General features: G+C 46.4%; 1 long non-coding RNA gene across 3 annotated transcripts in view; it reads left to right on the top strand.

The window, feature by feature from the left end:
• Positions 1-17428, top strand: part of LOC119949500 — a 144700-nt gene that overhangs the window by 17239 nt on the left and 110033 nt on the right. Inside the window, exon 1 of one of the 3 annotated variants that reach the window (XR_005457209.1) lies at positions 1528-1721. The exons of the other annotated variants lie outside the window; for them this stretch is intronic. This is a non-coding gene — a long non-coding RNA (uncharacterized LOC119949500). Of the gene's footprint in view, positions 1-1527; positions 1722-17428 lie in introns of those variants that run through there. 3 annotated transcript variants of the gene reach the window in all.

The raw sequence follows: 17428 nt of genomic DNA, 5'->3' as shown, positions 1-17428 counted from the left end.
GTCACACAGCAGACAAGTTGGTGGATCTGGGATTAGAACCACAGTCCTGACTTCCAAGCCCATGCTCTATCCACAAGATAATGCGGCTTCTCTTTTCTCTTATTAAAATCACTTCCCTTCCAAGAGGGCTTCCCCAACTAAACCTTAATCTCCCCTATTCCCTCTTTCTTCTGCGGCTCCATTGCACTTGGATTTGACCCCTTTATTCATCCCCACCCTTTACGCCCACAGCATTTATGTCCATAGCCATAATTTATTTTAATGTCTGTCTCCCCCTCTAGACTGTAAGCTGACTGTGGGCAGGGAATGTATTTACCAACTCTTAAACTGTACTCTCCCAAATGCTCAGTACCCAGCTCTCTTGCACACAGTAAGTGCTCAATGAAAATAATTGATTTTCCCAAGCTTTTGCTCATCAATTACCTCATTCTATCTTCCCCCTGGTCCCCAGGAGGTAGAGGAGGCAGATATAGTTTTACCCTTCAGGCTAGAATTTCTGGCAGGAGAGGGGTTTCTTTGGGGTTAGAGAAGCAGCATGGCATAACAAATAGAGCATGGGCTTGAGAGTCAGAAGGTCATGGGTTCTAATCCCGCTCCACCACTTGTCTGCTGTGACCTTGGGCAAGTCACTTCACTTGTCTGTACCTCAGTTACCTCATCCATAAAATGGGGATTGAAACTGTGAGCCCACATGGGACCGGGACTGTGTCCAACTTGATTTGCTTGTATCCACCCCAGAGCTTAATACAGTGCCTGGCACGTAGTAAGCGCTTAACAAATGCCATCATCATCATCATTATTATTACTGGGCCGGAGACTGTCGGCCGCCAGCATTTTTCTTTAGTGAATCGAAAGGGACTGAGGCTAACAACCAAATATTTTTATGTTGGCGGCACCAGAAAGGGCTTCGAAGATTGCCCCTGTGTCCCGAGAGTCGGGAGCCCGGGATTGAAGACAGATGTTCCCGACGACTGCTGTTTATCTGCCACTTTCTCAGGGCCTCGACCAGAGTCTCTCTGTCTCCTCCCCGGCCGGCGGGGCCTGGTTTGTGCGAGGGATCGGCTAGAGTGTGTGCGGGAGAGACCCACCCCTGCCGCCCCCCAGGCCCCTCTTCCGGATCTTCCCTGTTCCCAGATCTGCACGTTAAAAATAAGGAAACCAGATATAATTTGTTCGAGATGCTGGAAAAAAACAAATGTAACCCACAGCCTCCATAGCCTGCCAATTCATCCTTTTTTTAATTTATTTGTTTGTCAAAGCCAAATATAAAGGGGAATCAGAAGCTTGGGTTTCCAGAAAAAAAAAAATGGTCCCCATACAGCCGTTGGAGAGAGACCGTTTTCCTTAGAATGTTGATCCATCATCTTGTTTGGCTGTTGGTCAGGGCTCTCGTGGTTTTACCCGTTTTTTGCCATGCCTTGCCTTGCTTGTCTAAGCTCCTTAGGCCGTTTACCTCATCAAGTCTGTCCCCTGCCGATTTCCGAGATGGAGGTAAAATGAGCTTGCCCTGGAGCCCTTCAGATTCTTCCTTGCTCCCAGGCCCGGGCTTTTCATCAAGTCTGGCCTCTGACAGGCTATAGAAGCCGTCCGCCAGAGGTGTCACACCAGATGCCACCAGAAAGGTCATTTTCTTCCGGATTTGAAATAAGGACCTGGATTCGACCTCCGACCCCAACATGAGGAGGGATTCACGATCCTCTATTTGGGAAAAGTCTGAGCAAGTGAGATTATTGTGTGGGCCAGATTGGTTGGGATTTTATTACATTCCAGGCAAAAACCCTTCTCCCCCACCCCCGCCGAAAGGATCATGCTACAGTTTATTTTCTAGTCATGGTTTTCTAGGCCCTCAACCTTTCCTCAGATCGACACTCCCCTCTAAGTATTGTGGCTTAACTGTGGTGAAAGATAGCCCTAGGTCAGTATTTTGGGATCAGGGGGATTTATTCTGTCAGCCAGTTGTATTTATTGAATGCTTACTGTGCGCAGAGCACTGTACTCAGTGCTTGGGAGAATACGCTCTAACAATAAACAGACACATTCCCTGCCCACAACAAGCTTTCAGTCTAGAGGAGGAGACAGATATTAATAGAAATAAATAAATGACAGATATGTACATAAGTGCTGTGGGGCTGGGAGGGGGAATGCATAAAGAGAGCAAGTCAGGGTGAAGCAGAAGGGAGTGGGAGAAGAGGAAAGGAAGTCAAGGAAGACCTTTTGGAGGGGATGAGTCTTCAATAAGGCTTTGAAGTTGGGGGGAGCATTTTCTTTCAGAATTTGCTGCCAAAAGCAGTTTTCTTTTTCTGGCCAATGAGGATCTAAACTGCTCGTGATACTTTGCAGGTATGCTTAATTTGTGACTTTGTATCCACCTCAGCATTTAGATCATTTCTTAGCATGGAGTAAGCACTCAGCCAGTGGTGAAGTAGTGTGGCCTGGCAGAAAGAGCTTACACTTGTGAGTCGGAGGACTTGGGTGGAAGCTGTGCTGTATGACCTTGAGCGAATCACTTTACCTTCTCAGCACCTCAATTTCCTCATCTGGAAAATCAGGATGAAATGCCTGTTCTCCATCCTACTTAGATTGGATGTGGGATAGGGACTTTGTCCAACCTATCTTGTGTCTGCCCTAGTGCTTAGTACAGTGTTTGGCACACAGTAAGCACTTAACAAATATTATTATTACTGTTGTTATTGCTGTTATTATTACTGCTATTACTGTATTTAACTTCCTAAATAGACACACCCAGGTGAGTCCTAGGGAAACCAAGATATGGGTCTGGAGTCAGGACACCTGGATTTGTTTCCCAGCTCTGTCCCCAGCCGTGTGGCCTTGTGCAAGTCACTGAACTTCTCTGTGCCTCAGTTCCCTCAGACCCACAACAGGGATAAAAACACCCACTCTTCCTCTCTTTTCCAGCCCTGAGCCCCTGTGGGAAAGGGGCTTGGTCTGATCTCATCAACCTCCCAGCTCTCCCAGCATTTCATGTAGTAAGCGCTTGGTAGTTGCCTTTCTCATTAAATCGTTGAAAATAATCTGTGGATTCAACCTGTGGTTGAAAGCGAAATCAATCAATCGTATTTATTGAGCGCTTACTATGTGCAGAGCACTGTACTAAGCGCTTAAAATGTCCTCTGGGAGCCTCATCCAACATTCTAACGAAGGCTACCTCCCGCTTAAACTGTTGGAAGGAGCGATCATCCAGCCGGAGTTGGGTGGGCTACTGAGGAAAAAAAAAAAGATTTATGTGTGGCATCTGGATTCTGAAGGTGGTCAGCCAACCCCCTCGACCCTCCCCCTCCCCCGCCTCCCAGGCTTGTGTGTGCCTCCCATCCCCTATACAAGGACAATTTGCTTTTCATGTAGTAATGAAGAACAATGTTTAGCGGACAAAGGAGCTTCTAGTTTATTATTGTGCTGGCTTCGGCTAGGGCTGGATGCTGGGAAAAAATGGTAATTCACAGTGTGAATGCTTCTTTTCCAGCCACCCGGGTTCTGTCTGAGGGTGGACATTGTATGTTGCAGATGGGACAATGAGGGTCGCTGTGAGAACGAGGCGGATGTGAATCGCCGCTATCTTTCTGATCCCTGCACGGTGAAGAAATGTCTTCCCCCCCTCCGCACATCTGGGTGGCTTGCCCTTCTTCCAAAATGTCCCCGGTGCGGCATTCGGATTCAAGACGTGGCATTTCAGGCTGTGCATATTAACGTACGAAGCCGACCTCTCTCGTGTCGGAGCCCATGTACCATCCTGCCTCCTCCAGTGGGCTGCTAATAATAATAGTGGTATTCGTTGAGCGCTTACTAGGTGCCAGGCACTGTACTAAGTGCTGGACTGCTAGCGGGCACAGATAGTGCCTCATTAACTGATTTCACGCAAATACAAAACATATTGCCTGATCTCTTCTCCTTAACGATGTAATCCCCAAAACCCAGCAATGCCGCTTAATACGACGAACTTGGGGTGGGCAGTCTTTGGCCTCCTTTTGTGAGGAGCTCTTTTCTAAGGGGATTTTTCCCTCCACAGAAAGCTGATTTAAATGGGACAGGGCAGGAATGTGACTCTCCTACTTAACCTATGAAAAAATCCATATTCTTCCCACCTAGATCTTCCCTCTGCTGATGGGTTCTCAGCTCCCAGACTTGGTTATGGGTCAGGTTGGAGGTGGAAGGAGCAAATCAGGGTCCTGGTAACGAGGCTGGCTTGGGCGTCTGGCTTCCAGGTTGTTTAATCGATGATTTCCAGAAAGCAGCGGGGGTCTGCCGTCATCGGGATCTTTTTTGCCTTCTAAAATCTCGCTTTAAGATGTCCATGCAAGTCAGGCCGAGCTGTGTTTACAGCAAACAGCAAATGTGTTTTCTCTTAAAAAGCCTTTGGAGATATTATTTCTGAGTTTTAATGTAGCAAATGAAAGCCAGATTTATTCAATTAAGATAATTCACTTCAAGGTTAACTATCATTTGCTGTTCACTTAGGCAAGCTATTGTATAGTTATGTAAATTTCACGAACAGAGGCACTACTTAAGTGTCTTAATTATGAGTCCAAAGTGTCATTTAAATATGAATAAGTGAATAACGGTGCCCGTATTTCCTGTTTGCATTTTCCTGCCTTCTTAAAACCCAAGAGCCAACCTTGTCAACAATATTGTATCCTGAGCTTTCTCTTCTTTCCCTGAAAGAAAACCATTATTTCATCCAACACCTAGAGGAGAGGTGGGGTGTGTGTGTGTGTGTACGTCTTTGTGTCTGTGCATAAAATGTCACAGTTCCTGACCGTGAGTGGTATGAAACTGAACTTTTTCTGATGGGAGGATTAACCAGGAGGTTGGTGGCGGATATGTGGGTTGATTTCTCGCTGTCTTGCCCTCAACAGTTTCGTTAAATAGAGCAGTTGATAGGGAGCCCCATCTGCTGTCCGTCAGGAGGCCAGCTTGCTAGTGCGGTCTTTGAAGAGGACATGTGGTCAGTTATATATCCACCCTGGATTCTCACCCCATGGACGAACAACCCCCCAACTCCACCCTAAGTGTCCCCAAATTTTCCCCAGAAGGAACTTCATCTCAGGTTCACAGCGGTCGAAATCGGGATGAACCAAAGATCCCAGAATCCTTCATTCCTTGTACTCTCCTCCGACTCCAAGACCCGCGTTCCCCGTGACCTGTTGACAGGATATAGCTATGTTAATAATGATGATAATTATGGTACTTGTTAAGCGCTTACTCGTTGCCAAGCTCTTTTCTAAGCGCCGGGGCAGATACAAGGTAATCAGATTGGACACAATCTTTGTCCCACAGGGGGCTCGCAGTTTTAACCCCCATTTTACTCATGAGGCACAGAGAAGTGAAGTGAATTGCCCCAGGTCACACAGCAGAGAAATGGCAGAGCTGGGATTAGAACCCATGACCTTCTGGCTCCCAGGACCGGGCTGTATCCACCCCACCAAAGGCTGCTTCTCGCCCTTGCTTGTTTTCCTTCCCCCCCGCCCAACCATTGTTTTGAGATTGCTTATGTGTCTAAAAATGACCTAGAAAGAAATCTGGTCTTAATCGCGGGCAGAAAGGGAATGTGCAATTAGTTAATGAAAACCGTGTCTCGGTTCGGGGAAGCCAAAGTGCTCACTCCTGCCCCGGAGCCTCGAGGCGGAAGTCCGGATCGGGTGTTCCCCGCACCAAAGTAGCCTCGGTTTCCCCCTCGCCCCAAGGAGCGAGGCGCTAGCTATTCACTCCCAGGCTTTCTGCACCATCCTCTCCAACGTGTTCCCACTGATACATTAAAGGAATTAATTGCTCATAATGATCTCACCATCTGTTAACAGAGGTTCATACCTAGAGGCTGGTGGCTTGCAGTGGCTTCTATTCAGGAATCAATAGGCCAGGCCGGGACAGCGCTTTCCCACATTGTAGCCTGTGAAGGAGAGGAATCCTTAGAGCCGACCATCTGCTCTTTGTCTTTCTGTGAGAGACCTTGGGTCCAGCTCAGCTCTGATCTGACTTCAATCTGATCTGAGAAGACTCTCAAAGCTGTGAAAGTGAGTCAAAAGGAGATCCCCATTGTCTGGCCGGGCTGAAAGAAAATGATCACTTTAAAATTCATAACTCCCAGGTGCCTGCCATCTATTCATTGGGTGGGGGGGGGGAACTCTCTGAACTTCTTCATTAAAGAGAGGAAAAGGGGGGTTTGGGAGGTGGGGGGGGAGAGCCACAGAGAGAGAAGGCAAAAGAGAGAAAGAGCAACAGAGAAAGAGAGAGGAGAGTCTTGCTAAAAAGAGAAAAGGAAGTCGTTTGTGGGAATGGCAGGGGATTTTCAGGCTAAACAAATGAGGAATTTGGGCATCTTTTTTCTTGCATTAAACGGGCCATGTGGGGAAGGGGGAAATGTCTGAAAAGCGGGGCACCAATAGATGCTATAGAGGGAGTTTTGGACTTTCCTTCAAGGACTTCTTTCTCTTTTTCTCCTCTCCATTCCGATTCCTTATTATCTTCTGTATCTGAAGGCAGTCGGCACCGTTGCCTTTCACTGGGGGGGGTTCAAAACCCGAGCCGATGGGGTCGAGGAGGGCTGACTTGGTCCTCAAACCTCCCCCCATCAGCGGTGGGGACTGAGGGACGGGCTCTATCGTGTCTGACTTAGGACTGTCTCTGACATGTCCCTCCACCTTTTAGACTACTGATTAAGTGCTTCTTACGTGCCAAGCACTTTACTCAACTCCGGAATTGTTCCAGGATCATCCAAATAAATAGAGTCAGTCCCATCAGAGGCTCCCAGCATAGAGGGAGGAAAAGCAGGGAATCTTATCCCCATTTTACAGATGAGGACCTGGTGACACAGCGAGGTGAAAGGACTTGGAGAGGTCACACAGCAGGTCAGGAATAGAGCCAGGATTAGAACTGCTGACTTCCTCCACTAAGGCATCCTGCTTTAATCCCATTGAGGTAAAGTGGTCCTGATTTTTTTTTTCTTTTCTCAGTTCCCTCATCTGTAAAATGGGAATTAAGACTGTGAGCCCCATGTTGGATGGGGACTGTGTCTAACCTGATTACCTTGTATCTACCCCAGCGCTTAGAACAGTGCTTGGCACGTAGTAAGAGCTTAACAAATGCCATAATTATTATTATTATTTCAAAGGCAACTGGGAAGCAGCATGGCCTAGTGGAAAGAGCGTAGAATTGGGAGTCAGGGGTCCTGGGTTCTAATTCTGCTTCCTTCACTTGTCTGCTGGGTGACCTTGGGCAAGTCAGTTAACTCTTTAGGGCCTCACTTTTCCTCATCTGCAAAATGGGGGATTCAGCGTGTTTTTCCTTCCTCTTAGACTATGAGCCCCATGTGGGGCAGGGACTCTGTCCAATTTGATAATCTTGCATCAACCCTGGTGATTATCACGGGGCTTGGGAAGTAATAGGTGCGGCACAAACATCACAGTTATTTTGATTGCTCTGTCCTTCATAATATTTGGGGAGAGAGGGATGGGAGGGGTGGTAATGGGGGGACAGGGAAGGGGAGGGCAGGGACGTGTCCAGTGTGCTTGCTGGGTTTTGACCTTTGAAACAGGAACCTTGTACTTAGGTCTAGAATGGACTCCTTCCTCGTATCCGACAATTACCCTCCTCCCCTCAAAGTCTTACTGAAGGCACATCTCCTCCAAGAGGCCTTTCCTGACTAAGCCCTCCACCTTTCCTCTTTTCCCACTCCCTTCTGCATCACCCTGGCTTGCTCCCTTTATTTACCCGCCCATTTGTCCCACAGCACTTAGGTACACATCCATAATTTATTTGTTTTTATTATCTGCCTCCCCTTCTAGACTGTAAGCTCGTTGTGGGCAGGGAATGTGTCTGCTACATTGTTATACCGTACTCTCCCGAATGCGTAGAACAGTACTCTGCACCCAGTAAACGTTCAATAAATACTGACTGATTTGTAAGTCACCATCCTGGAGTTATTCTGAAACTCAGGGAGGCACAGGGATCTTTGTCAAATTTCTTTCCGTTTTTCAGTCTGGGAGGCTGGATGGGGCATTGCTTCCCTCTCTATCCTCTTTTCATTCATTCAGTCAGATTTACTGAGTGCTTACTGTGTGCAGGGCACTGTACTAAGCACTTGGAAAGTACAATTCGGCAACAAATAGAGACCATCCCTACCCAAAAACGGGCTCTTTCCCCCAGGCTGCCTTCAGAGTCACAGATGTTGTCTTCCTATGTGCAGAGGCCTTCAGCTGCTTTTCTTTTTTTCTAAGAAATTTTTCTCCACTCCTTAAATCCTCCCTTGCCAGAAGCTCGTTTTCTTTTGAGGCAATTATTGCCATTATGGATATTTCAAGTCTGCACTGCCGTCTGACCCTTTGCTCACCGCTCACCCAACCAGGACACTGATTGGGTCTGAGAGATGTTTTTAAAACTGCCTTAGCTCTTCTCCCTGGGTGTGCATTGAAAGCGAAAGTTGGTCAGAAACAGGGCCGAGTTCAAGATAGCTATTCCTTATGCCCCTCTCTTCCCCTTTTCCCACTTCAGCAAATGAATCTTATTAAACTGTATTATGAAAGCCCATAAAAAAAAGAGGAAATCACTACTGGGGTTCTCGTTTGGGACGATTGAGTTAACATTTGCACCAGTAGAGATTTTTCAATTAGCAGAGCCTTAAAAAAGAGGGTGTCCCTCCATTCGCTCCCCCCCCCCACCCCCCACCAAACTCTCTGCCTTTGTCCATGGGTGGGAGAAGAAGAAGAGCAAATATAGATTGGTAATAGTGTGAGGCTGAAACTCCTGGGAAAATGTAACAGGTGTCGGCACTCAGCTGGGTGTGAGATTTATGAAAAAAAAAAGGAGAAAGGCCCACTCAGACTTTACCAATGGAATTCTCCTTTCGAGCCAGGGTTTCAAGTACGAAGAAACTAATGACTTCATTATCATCTCAATTCTGGGAAATGCTGGCTCCCAGACCTGAGTCCTGAAAGGAAAGGTACAGCCTCCCTTTGGATTAAAATGGTGTTTAGAGCAATTCCATTAGTCAGGGCTAGAAACCTGAAGGAACACACCCTTTTGGACCAATGCTGGGACCAAATAATGCAGTTTCGTTTTTAAAAAAGAGGTGTCGGGCTGAGGGATTTGAAGGAAAAACAAAACACATGTTCCGTAGTCATTGTGCTGTGCTATTTCCCCTGTTTTCTTTGAAGTTTTCCTCCTGGCTTGTCACCTCTTCTCTCTACGTGGTGGTATACTTTAAATGGCTCTTGTTACAATCCCACGTTATACCTGGGGGTTTGGGGAGAGGGGAATGAGGTCGAAACCAAGGGCGACGTCATATTTTCAAGTAGACCAGATGAAGTGAATCTCTTCAGCCTCTTACAGGACTTGAGATTTCTAAGGGGTGCCGCTCTTAGTGGCAATGAAGGTAGTGATCAATCAAAAATTGTATTTATCAGGTGTTTATTAGCAACCAACTCCCTTCTGCATTGCCCTGATGTGCAGCATGGCTCAGTGGAAAGAGCACGGGCTTTGGAGTCAGAGGGCATGGGTTCAAATCCCGGCTCTGCCAACTGTCAGCTGTGTGACTTTGGGCAAGTCATTTAACTTCTCTGTGCCTCAGTTACCTCATCTGTAAAATGGGGATTAAAACTTGTGAGCCCCCCCATGAGACAACCTGATCAGCTTGTAACCTCCCCAGCATATAGAACAGTGCTTTGCACATAGTAAGTGCTTAACAAGTACCATCATCATTATTATTATTATTGTTTATACCCCTCCCAACCCATAACATTTATGTCCATATTTGCCATTTATTTCTATTAATGCCTGTCTCCCCCTCTAGACTGTAAGCTTGTTGAGGGCAGGGAATGTGTCTATTATATTGTTACATTGTACTCTTCCAAGTGCTGAGTGCAGTGCTCTGTGCACAGTAAGCACTGAATAAATAATAATAGTAATAATAATAATGGCATTTATTAAGTGCTTACCATGTGCAAAGCACTGTTCTAAGTGCTGGGGAGGTTACAAGGTGATCAGGTTGTCCCACGGGGGGCTCACAGTCTTAATCCCCATTTTACAGGTGAGGTAACTGAGGCATAGAGAAGTTAAGTGACTTGCCCAAAGTGGCGGAGCCGGGTTTTGAACCCATGACCTCTGACTCCAAAGACTGTGCTTTTTCCACTGAGCCAAATGTGATTGACTGACTGATTTCCCCCCTTCTAGACTATGAGCCCATTGTTGGGTAGGGATTGTCTCTATTTGTTGCTGAATTGTACTTTTCAAGGGCTTAATACAGTGCCCTGCACACAGTAAATGCTCAACAAATACAATTGATTGAATGAATGATTAACCATAACTTTAAGAAGAGATCGGATAATTCCTTCTAACTCCTCAGAGTGAATGAGGGGCCATCCCTATTCCTGTTGGTCAGTTAATCGGTCAATCTGGTATTTATTGAATTTTTTTTCCGTGCAAAGCACTGTGCTAAGTCCTTGGGAATGTACAATGAATTAAGTAGGTGCAAACCCATCCCTCACGGAGTTTATAATCTGTGCGGAACACTGTACTGAGCACTTGGGAGCATAAAATAGTAGACACAAGTCTTGCCTTCAAGGAGCTTGCAGTCTACTCTGTGCAGAATATCAATCAATCAGTCAATTGTATTTATTGAGCGCTTACTGTGTGCAGAGCACTGTACTAAGCGCTTGGGAAGTACAAGTCAGCAACACATAGAGACAGTCCCTACCCAACAGTGGGCTCACAGTCTAGAATACTGGATGAAGTGCTTTGGTAAGTACAGTAGATTTAGTAGATATGATCCCAAGCAGACAGGCTTTCAGAGAGCATATTGCTACATGCCAACAAGGGAGATGAGCTGGAGAAAGGAGGATCACATGCTCGCAATATATTCCTTCCCATTTCCAGACCGCGGGTCCTTCCTCCTTGAATTCACAGGCCCGAAGAGAGGGAAACCAAGAGTTTGCATTTCAGAAAGCATGAGACTTCGAGAAGCCCTTGTGAAAATTTGCCCGATTGGATCCAATTTTAAACTTGGATGTTTCTCCGTGTCAACCCAGTTATACGCTGCTAACGTGGAAATGTTCTTGTCCTTTGGGGGAAACTTTCTCCAGTTTTCTAGGAAATGTGGGGGCTAGTCACTGCTTCCCTTCCCCAATTACCCGTGGTCCGGAGGGGGAGAACAAGGGGCGTGACCAGCTGAAGATGGGACTGAACCAGGTTCTTGGGGTCGCAGGAAGGGGCTTTCAGTCCCATGTGCCATGGGAAGCCATGTGCCCTAATGGATAGACCAGGGGCTTGAGAGTCAGAAGGACCTAGGTCCTGGTTCTGATACTCGTCTGTTGTGTGACCTTGGGCAAGTCCACTTCCTTAAGCCTCAGTTCCCTCATCTGGAAAATGGGGATTAAGACTGTGAGCCCTCTTTGGGATGTGGACTGTGTCCATCCTGATGAGCTTGTATCTACCCCTGTGCTTAGTAAGGGGCCTGGCCCATAGTAAGCGCTTAACAAATGCCATTTAAAAAAAAAATGTCTTTGGGCTGCTGTCGGAGTGGGGCCGGGAGATTCCCTTCTCCTGTTCTCACATTCCCCTGGATTTTAGGGTTGTTCTGGAGGAATGTTCTTCCCACACCCCCAAGCTTGCATCTCCACAGGACACTGGGGAGGGGAGAGGAGGGAGAGACCCTGGTCCACAGGGATCCCTCAAAGCCCAGACTGTAGGGACACCCACCCAGAACTGGCTTGGAAACCCGTGGTTTTCATCTCAAACTTGTCCCACAACACCCGGCTGCCCCTCCAAATCCATCAGTAATAATAATTATGGTATTTGTTAATCACTTACTATGTGCCAGGCACTGTACTAAGCCCTGGGGTGGACACAAGCAAAATAGGTTGGACACAGTCCTTGTCCCATGTGGGGTGCACAGTCTCAAACCCTATTTTACAGATGAGGTAACTGAGGCACAGAGAAGTAAAAGGACTTGCCCAAAGTCACAAAACAGACAAGTGGTAGACCTGGGATTAGAACCCATGACCACCAGTCAATCTGTTATTTATCGAGCACTTACTAGGTACAGGGCACTGTACTAAGCTCTTGGGAGAGTACAATACAACAATCAATGGTAGTGAGCCCTTAACTGTGTTCAGTGCACTATACTAAGTGCTTGGGATTTTACAATACATCAATCAATTTATTGAGGGCTTACTGTGTGCAGAGCACTGTACTAAGTGCTGGGGAGAGTACAATAAATTAATCAGTGGTATTTATTGAGCACTTACTGTGTAAAAAGTATTGTACTAAGTGCTTGGGTGAGTACAGAGAAGCAGCGTGTCTCAGTGGAAAGAGCACAGGCTTTGGAATCAGAGGTCATGGGTTCGAATCCCAGCTCTGCCACATGTCTGCTGTGTGACCTTGGGCAAGTCACTTAACTTCTCTGAGCCTCAGTTACCTCATCTGTAAAATGGGGATTAATAATAATAATAATAATGGCATTTATTAAGCACTTACTATGTGCAAAGCACTGTTCTAAACACTGATTAAGACTGTGAGCCCCACGTGGGACAACCTGATCACCTCGTATCCCTCCCAGCACTTAGAATAGTGCTGTGCACATGGGAAGCACTTAACAAATGCCATCATTATTATTATTACAATGAAATTATCAGATGTGTTCCCTGCCCATAATGAGCTGACACTCTAGAGGGGGAGAGAGACATTAACAGAAATCAATGAAGGCTGGGTTTTCCGGCCCAGTTTCAACTGAAGCCCTGAGGCCAGGGCCAGGAGAAGCTTGGAAGTCCATACCCTGATCTCCTTGGAACTGCCCCTGCCAGCCAGGTTGAGCCTCCCAAAGGTAGTCTGCTGTGTGACCTTGGGAAAGTCACTTCACTTCTCTGTGCCTACCAGTTACCTCTTCTGTAAAATGGGGAGGGAGACGGTGAGCCCTATTCATTCATTCATTCATTCAATTATATTTATTGAGTGCTTACTGTGTGCAGAGCACTGTACTAAGCACTTGGGAAGTACAAGTTGGCAGCATATAGAGACGGTCCCTGCCCAACAACAGGCTCACAGTCTAGAAGGGGGAGACAGACAACAAAACATGTGGACAGTTGTCAAGTCATCAGAATAAATAGAAGTAAAGCTAGTAAGACAGAGACTGTATCCAACCTAATTTGCTTTCATCTACCCTAACGCTTAGTACAGTGCATGGCACATAGTAAGCACTTAATAAATACCACAGTTATTATTATTATTAGTCTTGTGGGAATTTGTTGTACCTTGTTAGAGGATAAGCTCCTTGGGGGTCAGGGAATGTATTTCATGCTTCTGTTACACTTTCCCATACACTTCTTATTCTTGATTTTGACCAGAAAGAATTCCAAAAAGTCCATACTTCATTATCACCAATGGCATTTGATGATGAAACTTCCTTTCCCATCAGGAATACCCTGAGGCACTCCTGTTACTCTGTTTTGTATTGAAATTATTCCAGGTGAAGAGATACTAACTCTCTTGGAATGAGTATTGGCCTTTCAGGTGCTCATTAAGCCCAGGGCGCAGTTCAGGGAATTCTGTTATTCAAAAGAACCTTGTTTAGGTTGAAGTTCCTTAGTAACGGTTGTGGTATTTGTTAAGCACTCACTATGTGTCAAGCACTGTATTAGGCGCTGGAGTAGATGGAAGATAATCAGGTCGGGAACTGTTTCTGTTCCACATGGCGCTCACAGTCAGAGTAGGAGGGAGAATAGGAATTTCATCTCCATTTTACAGATGAGGGAACTGAGTCACAGAGAAGGGAAGTGACTTGTCCATGGTCACACAGCAGGCAAATGGCAAAGCCGGGATTACAACGCAGGTTCTCTGTCTCCCAGACCCATGTTCTTCTCACTATGCCATTCATTCATTCATTCAATTGTATTTATTGAGCGCTTACTGTGTGCAGAGCACTGTACTAAGCGCTTGGGAAGTACACGTCGGGTCCTTGAGAGCAGGGATCATGCCCACCCACTCAACTGCATCGTACTCTCAGTGGAAAGAGCAAGGGCTTTGGAGTCAGAGGTTATGGGTTCAAATCCCAGCTCCACCAACTGTTGGCTGTGTGACTTTGGGCAAGTCACTTAACTTCTCTGGGCCTCAGTTGCCTCATCTGTAAAATGGGAATTAAAACTGTAAACCCCCCATGGGACAACCTGATCAATTCATAACCTCCCCAGCGCTTAGAACAGTGCTTTGCACACAGTAAGCGCTTAACAAATATCATTATTATTATTATTATCATTATTACTCTCCCAAGGGCTTAGTACAGTGCTCTGCAAATAGCAAATGCTCAATAAAACACACACACACACACATTCCAACACACCTACACACACAGCCACCTACATATTCATTCTCTCTCTCTTTCTGTCTTGGTCTCTTTTTCTCTGCCTATGATTCTGTATTTTTTTATCTCTGTCTTTCATTTTCTACCTGACTTTCTCTGTCTCCTGGGTTTGGTCTTTATCTCAGTATTTCTCTTTTTAGTTTCTGCTCAATGTGCCTCTGACATTGTCTCTCTCTCTCTCTCTCTCTCTCTCTGTGTGTCTCATGCTCACTGACTTAGTGCTTAGTACAGTGCTCTGCACACAGTAAATGCTCAATAAATACGATTGATGATGACTTGGTCTCCTTTTCTCTCTGTGGCTCTGCATTTTGGGGTCTTTGGCCTTCTGTTTCCACCTGTCTTTCACAGTCTCTTGGTCTTTGGGTCTGTATCTCTCTTTTTAGTTTCCGCTCTCTGTCTCTGTGCCATTGTTGTGGCTTAGTGGAAAGAGTCCCGGCTTGGGAGTCAGAGGTTGTGGGTTCTAATGCCGCCTCCGCCACTTGTCAGATGTGTGACTTTGGGCAAGTCACTTAACTTCTCTGGGCCTCAGTTACCTCATCTGTAAAATGAGGATTAAGACTGTGAGCCCCACATGGGACAACCTGATTACTTTGTATCCACCCCAGTACTTACAACAGTGTTCGGCACATAGTAAGTGCTTAACAAATGCCATCATTTTTATTATTGTTTCACTGTCTCTCTGACAGTCTCACTGTCTCTCTTTTTCCTTCTCTACCCCACATTAATCTCCCAAACCACCAAGGAGGCATAAATCAACTCCTCATCATTCATGGAGTTTGTGGATCCGGTCATAAACCCGACTTTGGAATATGCTCTGGGAAAATGGAAAAAAAAAATGGGTGTATTTTCTACAGCAGGGCTACTAGACCACAGGACTGGAGGTCCTGTAGCCCCCTCTCCCCCTCACCCCATCCCACCCCTTCCCTCCTCTTGCCCCTCCTTTCTAGGAAGTCTCATTCGTTCAAGTTTTCATGGAATTTCTTAATTCTCTTTCAGCAAGGCGACTGGCTTCTGTTGGTTCCTTTTCCTCATTTTGCTCCTGGCAAGCAAAGGAAGGGGAGGGGGATTGAAGGCTGAGGGAGAGAGGGAGGGAAGGGAAGGCATCTAGGACCCTCCCAGATGGTTGAGGACCCAAAGAAGGAACATTTTCTCATGCTTTTAAAAAGGGACTTTCTTTCCTGCCTAATATTTAGCTCCTTCAAATGCAAATGGAGAGGGTTTTGCTCCAAGGTTAGCATAACAATTATGGGAAAGCTTTAAATCTGATGCGTTTGTTTACATGATGAAAGGAATTCACTACCCAAAAGCTCTGAGTCCCAGCTTTTCAACAGCTATTTTCTGACTAAGTAGTGAACGGCAAGTCAATTTTAGACGACAAAGAAAACCAATTTATATCCCGGTGTAAGCTAATTTTGGAGGGAGACCTACATTATAGCCGATGGAAAAGAGGGGGAAAAAATGACTGCTAACAAAATAACGATTTCTTCTTTCTCCCCCCGCTTCTTGACGTTTGCCGTGACTCCCGGCCTAATTGGTGTTAGTGATCAAGTAGCACACTCTTCATTACTGAGGATCATAAAATTTTGAAGGGCACCGTGAGAGAAAATGGAAAAGAACAGGGAGGAACTTCTCCTTTGATGGCAGGTGAAGGGGGGGACTATGGTTCTGTTTTGGGCCTCAGTTTCTTCATCCATAAAATGGGGCTGAAATACCTGTTCTCCCTCACCCTTCGACTGAGAGCTCCGTGAGGGACAGGGACCAGTGTCCAATCTCTTTACCTTACATCAACACCGTGGCTCAGTACAGTGCTTGGCACAGAGTAAGCGCTCAACAAATGCCACAATCGTCGTTAGAATTCTTACTGTTATTATCCTTCTCCCACTCGCTTCTGTGTATGCCTGGTTTGCTCCCTTTATTCACCCCCCCCCATCCCAGCTCCACAGCACTTGTGTCCGTATCTGTCATTTATTTATGCCGCTGTCTGCCTTCCCCTCTAGACTGTAAGCTCACTGTTGGCAGGGAGTGTGTCTCTTTATTGTTGTACTCTCCCAAGCTCTTAGTACTGTGCTTTGCACAGTAAGCGCTCAATAAATGATTGAATTAATTATTATTGTTATTATTAGTACTCCTCCAGTTTTCAGCTGGGCCATCCCCCATCTGATATGAACATGGAACTAGATGCCTGTATATCTAGTATCTTAAATTTAAGGGCTTAACCTCCCTCCCCTTTTCATTCATTCATTCAATCGTATTTATTGAGCACTTACTGTGTGCAGAGCACTGTACTAAACGCTTGGGAAGCTCAAGTTGGCAACATATAGAGACGGTCCCTAACCCACAACGGGCTCACAGTCTAGAAGGGGGAGACAGACAACAAAACAAAACATGTGGATAGGGGTGTCAAGTCTACAGAACAAATAGATTAAAGCTAAATGCACATCATTAACATTTCTGCCACTGCGTGCAGTAGCTCGGAAGCAGCCCCCGCATCCACAGGGACCTGGGTGGGGAAAACCGGCTCTTTGGCATTTGTGCCGGACCCCCCAAGCCCCAGCTGTGGCTCCATGGCAGTACCCGATGTCCCTGGGCACTGCTCTTTTTTAATGGTATTTGTTAAGCGCTTACTGTGTGCGAGGCATTGTTCTAAGCACTGGGGTAGATACACAGTAATCAGGTTGTCCCATGTGGGGCTCACAGTCTTAATCCCCATTTTACACATGAGGTAACTGAGGCCCAGAGAAGAAAAGCGGCTTGCCCAAGGTCACACAGCAGACAAGTGGAAGAGCGGGGATTAGAACCCATGCTCTATCCGCTATGCCGTGCTGCTTCTCTAACAGTGTGAGGGACACTGTACTAAGCGCTTAGTCTCCTGATGCCCATTCCTGTGTCCTCTCCTCCAAGAAAGACAGTCAGGCAGTCGGCTTGCGGAATCCCGCTGATGTCCGTGGCCCTTCCCATCTCCTTGCTGAGGATTCTTGGGGGATCCAAGAAGCCTGACACCTCAAAAGCAGTTGCACGGGCCGGAGCGCCAGGCCAGTGAGGGCACCCTGAACTCGGGCCGGCACAGGT

The sequence above is a fragment of the Tachyglossus aculeatus genome, chromosome X2, assembly GCF_015852505.1.
Source record: "Tachyglossus aculeatus isolate mTacAcu1 chromosome X2, mTacAcu1.pri, whole genome shotgun sequence".
NCBI lineage: Eukaryota > Metazoa > Chordata > Mammalia > Monotremata > Tachyglossidae > Tachyglossus > Tachyglossus aculeatus.
The sequence above is the reverse complement of the archived record's forward strand: the minus strand, read 5'-3'. Positions and strand labels throughout refer to the sequence as shown.